General features: G+C 35.4%; 1 pseudogene; it reads right to left on the bottom strand.

The window, feature by feature from the left end:
- Positions 1 to 2,050: 2,050 nt before the first annotated feature.
- LOC116010975 lies at positions 2,051 to 3,670 on the bottom strand (annotated as a pseudogene).
- Between the last annotated feature and the right edge of the window lie 6,658 nt (positions 3,671 to 10,328).

Here is a 10,328-nt window from a genome sequence, read left to right as displayed (position 1 = left end):
ACACTTAAGACTTAGCACAAATAAAGAAATGCATGATCATTGTATTTATGTGTATGAAACACACTATCCTAACAAGTTTTTATTTTTTTACTAAGCAACCAATGTAATAAAATTAAAACTTTTGAGATTTTTTAATTTTATCCTATCTCAAAAGTTTTAATTTTATTACATTTGTTGCTTAGTAAAAATAAAATAAAAACTTGTTAGGATAGTGTGTTTCATACACCTAAATACAATGATAATGCATTTTTTTATTTGTTCTAAGTCTTATACACCTAAATACAATGATAATGCATTTCTTTATTTGTTCTAAGTCTTAAGTGTGTTATACGAGAGCCAGGTTCATAACAAGTCATTTGAAAGTTATTAAAATTCTTTTAAAATTGAAGAATCTTGAAAATAATTAGGCTAAGAAGTGAAAAATAATATTGTAAAAGTGGTTTTGATATAAGAAGAAAAATAAAATGTGAATTTCCTATTTTACCCCTCAAAATTTGAATATTTTTAATTTTTTCGTCAAATTTAATGACCAGGGACTAAACTCGCCACTTTGCGAATAACTCAGGGACTAAACTCGGATAAGGCCATAACTCAGGGACTGAGTCTACACTACCACTATAACTGAGGGACTAAATATGACATTTTCCCTATATGTATATATATATATATATATACACATACAATGGTCCCCTATATATAAGAGGTGAGATAGGGGGAAGGGGGCAAGTGCCCATATGGCATCCGTCCATGGAAATTAGGATTTTTCAAATTAGGATTTTTCAAATTATTTTAGATGAGTTAGAAAGATATGATTAATTAAGAGAAATATGAATTCAATGGTATACCACCTCAACAATGTGAACAAATTGACTGTAATATCATGATATTGTAGTTGCTATAACTCGATAATTTTTTTAGATATTTGACATGCTAAGCTACCTATTCTACTTTTAACAATATAAGATTACAAGCTTGTTATGTCCCCTATAATCTCATATACATTACCTAAAAATTTGAAGGGATGTGTGACGAAAATAAACTATGAAACCATTATTACAATCTGACATTACATTTGGCTTCCTAGTTCCTACACTCTAGAGAATCAAACAAGGACAGTGAACATTTACAAGGGGTTTGGTTTAATGTAATTGAATTATAATTGAATTGTAATTCAATGAATGCCTCAATTACGTTGTTTGGTTGGAAGGAATTGCAATTCTATCAAATTGCAATTTCCTCCTTTTGTTGAATTGCAATTCATTGAGTACCCCTATGAATTATAATTCAATGCTTGTGGGAAAGGGAAAAATGAAAGAAATGACAAAAGTATCATTGGTGATTGTTTTTTTTTAAATTATTATACAAGGACATTTTAATCTTTATTACACTTTTTTTTTCTTCTCATTCCCAATAATTCTATTCCTCCCTTGTTATTTTCCTACAAATTTCAATTTCTTTCCTTCCTAATTCCTTCCTCCCAACCAAACACCCCATTATGGAGCTTTGTTACGTCGGAGATTATTAAACATAATTCCAATGTATGATAGAGAAGGTCGATAAAACATGAATTCATTTTAATGGTACAATGGATTCAAGTTCCCAATTAAACGACTAAAAAGCATAAAGTATTACATACAAAATTTAATGTAGCACCCATAATAGCAGTCATCAACAAAGTTGAAAAATCTTCTATGCCAATAAGGGTTAACATACAATGAAATTACCACTCCTAGAAAGAAAATGACGAAATTAAAGCAACTACAAAAGCTACCCAGAAAACCAACATGTCCATTATTTCATACCATTTTGTTTCTCTTGTAAATTCTGAGCTTGGTGTTGGAGAGCTTGGTGACTCAATTATCTGGTTGCATTTCTTAGCTAGTAGCACACCGCAAAGATATAAATTCCCTCCATAGCTGCTCTGGTCAAATGTTGCAAATTGTCCTTTCATCTCAAAAATTCTACAAGACAAGTTATTATGTGTCACAGAGAAAAAAATAAGAAAATTCAGATCAATCAATTTTGGAGGAATTTTTCTAGTTAGATTGTTCTAAGAAAGGTCTAAGCTCTCCAACTGTCTCAATCTTGAGAATGTTACGAGAATAGAACCTTTGATTTGGTTATGAGACAAATTCAATGTATGAATCCAAGTGAGTTCACCTAGTTCAAACAGGATTTCACTTGTAAAATTGTTGCATGATAATCCAATACATACATTAAGTTCAAGATGCCACCCTTGTAAGAGTTGAACCTGCTTTTCCTAACAAAGTCTATTATCACTTCATCATATCTACTACCATGTGTGCTTATCTCATACGCTTTAATTAAGATGTTTCCATATATAACAACTTTATGAAGATCTCATATGTTGTCACCAAATTCTATAAAATTTTCAACCAACCTTGATTTTCCAAATGTCACATTATTGATGCATCGATGTATTTGACCAGATAAGCGGTTATGTGAAAGATCAATCAAGTTTAGTTTTTGTAACCAACACAGCAGGCTTGGAAATGGACCACTCAATTGATTACCACCCAATAAAAGAATCCTCAAGTTCTCTACACCAATTTTACCAGGAATTTAATAGAGTTTCTGGTACCTAATGAATATGTTTGATTGGATAAGGACATGTTGAAGTAGAGATGGAGAAGATGGCAATGGTCCTGAAAGAAAGTTATGGGAAATATCAAGAAGATATAGACGTGAACCTATTTTGCAAGGCAATTTACCCTTGAGAGAGTTATTTCGAATGAAGAGGGTGTGTAGATCCGTCATGTTACCTATCCAATTGTTCATTTAACCAGAAAAAATATTGTTGCTTCAATTCCATTCAAAAATATCAAAGCATTTCTATTGATTACATTTGAGATGGGTCCTGAAAATTGGTTGTCCTCCAAGCTCAATACCTGTAATCCGGTCATGTTGAAGCTGGTTGAGAATATTTGCCCACGGAATCTATTAAAGGATAGAGTAAATATAGCCAAATTATGGAGGCATCCCGAGACCATTTCCATGGGAATTTCTCCATCGATGTAGTTGATGGACAAATTGAGTGAAACTAATTGACTCATATTGCAAAAGGAGGACGAAACGAATCCTTCAAAGTAATATTTGGTTAAATTTAGGTAAGTTATTTGTGGAAGCATTCTTCCCACATCCTCGTGAAGCTTTCCATCAAGTTGATTGTCAAATACATCCATTTGAACAATACTTGAATTAAGATGCGATTGAAGATGCATTCACCCCTCGAGAGAGTTATTCCTTAGGTTCAAAACCAAAAGTTCTATATTGTTCTTAACTGCCCAATTAGGAAAGCCTCTTCTCAAATTGTTGTGGGAGAGATCAAGTACCTTTAGCATGCTTTGGTATGCAAGAAAAGTCGAAACCTTTTGACTCTGCTTATTAAGGTTACAGTAAGGTAATATGAGAATTTCCAATTGAAACTTGAGGATCCAATTTGAATCTTCAGTGTCCACCTCTAATTTATCATTGTTGAGTAATTCGACTAGTTTGACCTTAGAGTGATTGGCTAACAAGCTGAATGATTAGTGTGAAAATGATTATCACCAAGCCTAATGTACTCCAGTGATCTAAGGCTAGGTAAAATAAAGGAAAAGTGTCCCCTAAATTGATTTGAAGAAATGTCTACTAGACTAAGGGAGGTCATGTTGCAAAAACATGGAGGAAGAAATCCTTCCAAGCTATTATCACTGAGATCCAACTCCTCAAGGTTTTAAAGCTTACAATACTCTACATATTGAATTTAGTAGCGTAATGAATATTCTTGAAACCGAAAGGGGCATAGCATGTTGAAAAATTAGTATTTGGTTTTACCTTGACCGGGCAGAGTTCCTGTGAGATTGTAACCTAAGCAGACAAGTTTTCAATAGCTAGAGGAATGCTCCCCACGAACCCATTAAAACTCAAGTCGATGACCTTCAAATTCTTAAGCGAAGTAAAATATGGAAAATGGAAAGAAAAGTATAGAAATTACCAAAGAATATGGACGTTCATATTTTGACATAGGATAAGCATACCTTGAACTGGTATTGTGTCATTCCGTTGATTCTGTCCTAGGTTAAGAATTTGATATTCTTTAGACATCCCACATTTGCAAATTGACAGATGAATTGTTTTGCATTAAGTGACTGGTGAAGGAAAAGAAAAAAGATATTGTACTACTCACCATCACTGGAAAGCGTTCATAAAATTTCATTTGACTCTAATGATAACAATGTAAGCGCTACAAGATTGCAAAGAGACTTTATAATGTCCTTCTTATGGAGAAAATTTCCACTTCAAATCTAGGTGCTGTAGTTTCTTCAACTTTAAAAGGTTTTCGTAATCTATGAGAAATCGAATGTGATTCTTATTGGAGGGTGATGAACCTAAACAGACTAAGCAGTATTGTTAAGAGATAATGTCACAATCAGTTATAGTTGTTATAGCCTTAGCGGTCTTCTTGTCTTTACACATTCTTTGATCTGTTGTAACCGCCATGTACATATAAGCCACCACCTTCATTCTGTTGTATCAGTTTTCTAGTATTCACATTCAATGATAATGAAACACTTTCGTTCTCCTTTCTTCTCACTCTGTGCATAAGAATCCGTCATGGTATCAGAGCCCATGCGCTCTTATGCCGCCGCCGTTTCCGGCGTCGGAGAAACGATTCTAGGAACGCGAACTGCATCGCCGGTTACACGATCTCCGATCCGCAATCCGATTCGAAGCAGTCCAGAGGTGATTCCACAGCGGAATTCACAGCGAATTACAACACAGAGGAGTTAGAGAATCCTCTGTTTCTCAGTTCAAACGACACTCCATCGACAATCGTTGTGAGTCCGCCATTGACAGGGGCTCGAACTACGGCACATGGTCGACTTCAATGAGGATCGCTCTAGAAATCAACAATAAATGGACCTTGATTGACGGGAGTACACCAGCACCTGAGATAGGCCAACCGAACTTCGCTGTATGGAGAAGATGCAACCTGATGATTTGTGCTTGGATCTTCTAGTCTGTGCTCCCATCCATTGCGCAAAGCCTGATGCACCTCGACAAAGGAAAAGATGTTTGGGAAGATCTGCGAAGGAGGTTCTCACAGGAGGATGTTCAACGCATCTCAATACTTCAGAACGAGATGTATAGCTTGAAGCAGGGAGCTATGACTGTCAATGAATACTATACCAGAAGCAGAACACTATGGGAGGAGCTAAACACCATGAGGCCGCCCCCAATCTGCAAGTGCAATCCGAAGTGTTCGTGTGATCTCATCGAACAAATATTGAAAGAAAGGGAGACTTATCATGTAATCAGATTTTTACAAGGCTTAAATGAAGATTATAATAGCTTGAAATCCAACGTGTTAGTCATGGATCTAATACCAGAGGTGTATAGGGTTTTTGTTATGGCTGAAAAGCTTGAAAGACAAAATAGCCTAACAAATTTGAATCTGAGCAACTTGGACATCAATCAATCTAATGCCATTCAAGGTCCTATAACGGATGAAAACACTACTATTGCGATAAACTCTTACAATGGGAGAAGGTTCAACTCTGCCAAGGCAAAATGCACACACTGTGGCATGTCCGGTCATACTGTGGATAAATGCTACAAGAAGCATGGTTATCCACCCGGCTGGGTCCCCGGTTACAAAACAAAAGGAAAGCAACAATTCACTGCCACCAATAGTGATCTAGGAATCACGGCTGAACAGCTACAGAAGCTTTTATCCCTGGTGCAGACACAGACTAGAACCAACCAAGCTCAGTCCTCTACATCATCCAATTCTGGAACTACGGCTGCGGTTGCCTTGATGCCTAACTTTGATGAACAGATTGATGAAGGCAAGTCTATGTCTGCACCAGATTGATGTTAACAACAGATTGTTTAACAATGCATTGATGTTAAACACACAAGTGATGTTAAACTTGCCAACAATCTGTGGTTGAAAGAAGCTTTGCACATCCCTTCTTTCAAATTCAATATCATCTCAGTAAGTAAGTTGCTACAAGATACTACTTATAAATTAATATTCACATCTGGACAGTGCTTAATTTAGGGGAATCATGGACTGATAGTTGGTTTAGCTAAGGAAGAAAGAGGGTTGTATCTGCTAAGGGAGCCATCGGTTTTACCTAACAAATGCTATGCTATGCAGTGTACCACTTTGGAGACTTAGCACCAAAGGCTTGGCGACTTTCCTGCAAATAAATTGTACTTGTTCAAAAATATTGATATTCCTAGTTCTAAGAACTTGACTTGTGATGTATGCCATTATGCAAAGTAGAAACGATCTTCATTTCCTATAAGTCTTACATGTTCAAAACATATTTTTGATCTAGTTCATCTTGACATATGGGGACATTTCCCGGTGTGCTCTTTAAGAGGTGAATTCTACTTCTTAACTATAGTTGATGATCATTCCCGGTTCACATGGATTCATCTGATGAGAAACAAAAGTGAAACAAGACAATTTGTGAAAAATTTTCATGCATATGTACTCACACAGTTTGGTGTTCGAATCAAAATTTTTCACAGTGATAATGGATGTGAGTTCAAAATGCATGACTTCTTCTCAGAGAATGGGATAATCCACCAAACATCATGCGTTAATACTCCTCAGCAAAACGCAATCGTAAAACGCAAGCACTAACATATCCTGAGTGTTGCTCGTTCTCTTCGGTTTCAAGTCCATCTTCCATTGGAATTCTGGGGGCATTGCGTGATGCATGCGGTCTATCTTATAAATAGAATGCCATCTCCTGTTATCGACGGGTCCAGCCCCTTTCAGCAACTATATGGAGAAATCCCAGTTCTTGATAACATCAAAGTCTTCGGCTGCTTATGTTATGCTGCTACGCTTTCGACAAATAGACATAAAATGGCTCCCCGTGGTCGTAAAGGCATATTCATTGGTATCCCTGCTGGCACAAAAGGATATATGGTTTATGATCTAAATGATGGCTCTATCTTTGTATCTAGAGACGTTACCTTTAAGATTAAAGATCTCGGTTCTTTGGGATATTTTCTGGGGATTGAAGCTCACATGAGTGATACCGGCCTAAATCTCTGTCAACGCAAGTATGCTTTGGATATTCTAAATGAGTCGAGCTTCATCAATTCGAAACCAGTGAACACACCAATGGTTCCTGGTCATTAGTTAAGTAAAAATGAAGGAACCAGTATTTCATGTATTTCATGAGAGAACAAAGCATATTGACATTGATTGTCATCTTGTTCGTGAGAAGGTTAGCCAAGGGTTCATCAAGCTTCTAGCCGCTCCATCATCCAATCAGATTGCAGATGGCCTCACCAAGCCGCTCCCTACAACAATGTTCCAGACGTTCACCTCTAAACTGGCCATACAAGACATGCATGCTCCAGTTTACGCAGGGGGAGGGGGTATTGGAGGGTGATGAACCTAAACAGACTAAGCAGTATTGTTAAGAGATGATGTCACAATCAGTTATAGTTGTTATAGCCTTAGGGGTCTTCTTGTCTTTACACATTCTTTGATCTGTTGTAACCGCCATGTACATATAAGCCACCTCCTTCATTCTGTTGTATCACTTTTCCAATATTCACGTTCAATGATAATGAAACACTTTTGTTCTCCTTTCTTCTCACTCTGTGCATAAGAATCCGTCAATTCTAGTGAAACCCACTAAAATCTAAGAAGAGATGTTGAATGATAGCATTTCACCTTGTGTTGTGAGCAACCTAGTGAATAGGTTGTCTTTAGGATTCCAAATTTGTCAAATTAGATAGCTCTGCTCATTTCATAAATTAAGACATTATAAAAGCTAAGAATGAAGAAATGTTGAATTATACTCCGTAGCATTTACTAGTTGAACGAGCTAAGCATACCTTGTAGAACAGAAAAGGAATGAAATGAATTGGCACTAAGAATCAACGATCTGAGCTCTGTCACGGCACCAAGGCACCCTCCAAGATATTATTTCCAATAAAATAATTTCCTTCAAGGTTCAAAGCCTCCAACCTCTTCAAATGGGTCAACTTGTTAAGCCCTGTTAGGTAAATATAATAATCACATCATTGCCATTATTCCCTACCGATTATGACTATGTTTGGCAAATCTAGCTGAAAAGTAGCTGAAAATTGAAAGCTAAGCTCAAAGCTGAAATCTGAAGAGCTGTTTAGCTAGCTATTATGCTTAAAAGTGTTTGGTAAAATTAACTTTTTGATAAGTTGATAAATGTAAAATGACTAAAAAAGCCAAAAGAATTTTAATTGAGATGGGTAAATGATGTCATTTATTTATTTAAAATAATAAGAATAGAGATGGAAAAAATTAAAAAACTACTAGCTTTTTTTTGAAAAAGCTACCTAAACTAGTTTTTCAAAATAAGCTCTTATTTTAAGCTACTAGCTTATTTTGAGAACATTACCTAACAAAGCTTATAGCTTTATAATAGTTTAAAATAAGTTATAACCTCCTAAATAAGCTCTGCCAAAGAAGGTCTTATATTAGTCCCCATTACCTCCTATTGTTTAGGGGGTTACGCATTATTATTTATTATCAGATGTATTTTATATTTCACATACAGTTATCAATGAAAAGTGATTGCGCAATGATGGTGTTCAGATGATCCTTCTCTCTTTCTCTCTTCACTGTTTTGAACATTGTTTTGTGCCTAAGATTACATATAATTCACCTTAGGATGCTTTAAAGTTTAATTTACAACAATTTTAACTTAAAAATTGTAAAATTTTATTCAATCATTTCCATTTCTAGACTTCTAAATTTTCCCCAAACCAACAAAATCAAAGCGAGTTAAGACATTTACAACGACATTAACTTTCACAAAAATATGTGAGATGGAATCATAAAAAATATTGATAAGAGCATTATCGTGACAATATCTGATTCAGTGAGAATGTTTGAAACACCTTAGTGTCAACACAAATATAACACTTGTATGAGACCATCTTATGGGTCCAATCCGTGAGACAGGTCATATCTTTGATTAATGGGTCGGATCTTTGAACCCATTAATCAAAGATCTGACCTGTCTCACGAATTGAGACCCGTGAGAGACGGTCTTACACAAGTTTTTGTCTAATTTTTAATGATTAAGTTCAAGGGTTATGTTAAAACTAAACAAATCAAAAACCAAATAAAGCATAAACTAAGAATTTCGGACAGGCTGCGAATTGGGGAACGAGAGCGCCTGCCAGGGAGCTTGCAGAACCTTCTTCTTGCTTATGCTTACAGTGCCAGAGTTTGGTAGTCTGTGCTCCCGTTCTTCCACGGGTCATTTCTCACCTAAAAAAAAAAAGCATAAAATTGAAGGATTGTCATATTACAAAGCAAAATTGTCTAAGTTTGATACCCAAATTTCAAAGTCAAGGTCAATATTAATATCATAGCCATATAATATAATTACGTCAATATATATCTATCAGAGTAGGTTTATATCACATCATATTATGGATTATTACGCGTTCCTTAGATAGCGAGCATTAAGCTTAGCTTGACTCGAAGTAATAGGATTCTCACTTGGATGCTCAGCTTATCTACACTTTGCTATTACTTTACTATTTAACGACAAAGTTCAATTTGCTAAACATCAACAAGGAACTTGACACTTGTGCCGCAGGGATTTTAGTTTTTGCCAACATCTTTTAGGTTCACACATGGTTATTCTAATGTGATTTATCTCTTTTGTGTGATTTGTAACAAGTGCATAACTTCAGGTAGTGGCTGTGTGATTTCTTTGTTACCTAATAAAAAGAAAGAAGAAGAGCAACATAGCGTTGTTCCTCGAACTTGTAATTTTGTGATTACCAAATCGACAGCCTTACTAACTTGACTACGGTAGGGTTACCCCAAGAAAACTAGAAATTTTCAATTTAGGGTGTGTTTGGAAACCCGGAAAATGATTTCTGGAAATCATTTTCCGGGTTTTTGGTGTTTGGGAAGAAGGGGGAAAATAGAGTCAATGGAAATGAACTTCTTGGTCAATGGAAAATAAGCCAAATTTTATGGAAAATGACTTCCCCTTTTTTTGGGGGGAAGTCATTTTCCTTAAGTTTGCTTCTTCCTTCTCCTTTGCTTCTTCCATCTCCTTAGGCCTCCTAAATGCTTTAACTTCTTCATCTTCAACTTTTTCTTTTTGTTTTTAAGTAATAATTTATTTTTTTTTATTATGAGATAGATATTATGAGTTTTATTTTTTTTATTTGACATCTAAAACCAGTCGGTCACTTTTATTTTTTATTTTTTTATGAGAGATATTATTTTGTTGTGATTTTTTTTGTGATTATTTTATTTTTTGGATTGTATATTTGTTATAAAT

Source organism: Ipomoea triloba, chromosome 2 (assembly GCF_003576645.1).
Source record: "Ipomoea triloba cultivar NCNSP0323 chromosome 2, ASM357664v1".
In the NCBI taxonomy this organism is placed as follows: domain Eukaryota; kingdom Viridiplantae; phylum Streptophyta; class Magnoliopsida; order Solanales; family Convolvulaceae; genus Ipomoea; species Ipomoea triloba.
This window is presented reverse-complemented; position numbering and strand designations above follow the sequence as displayed.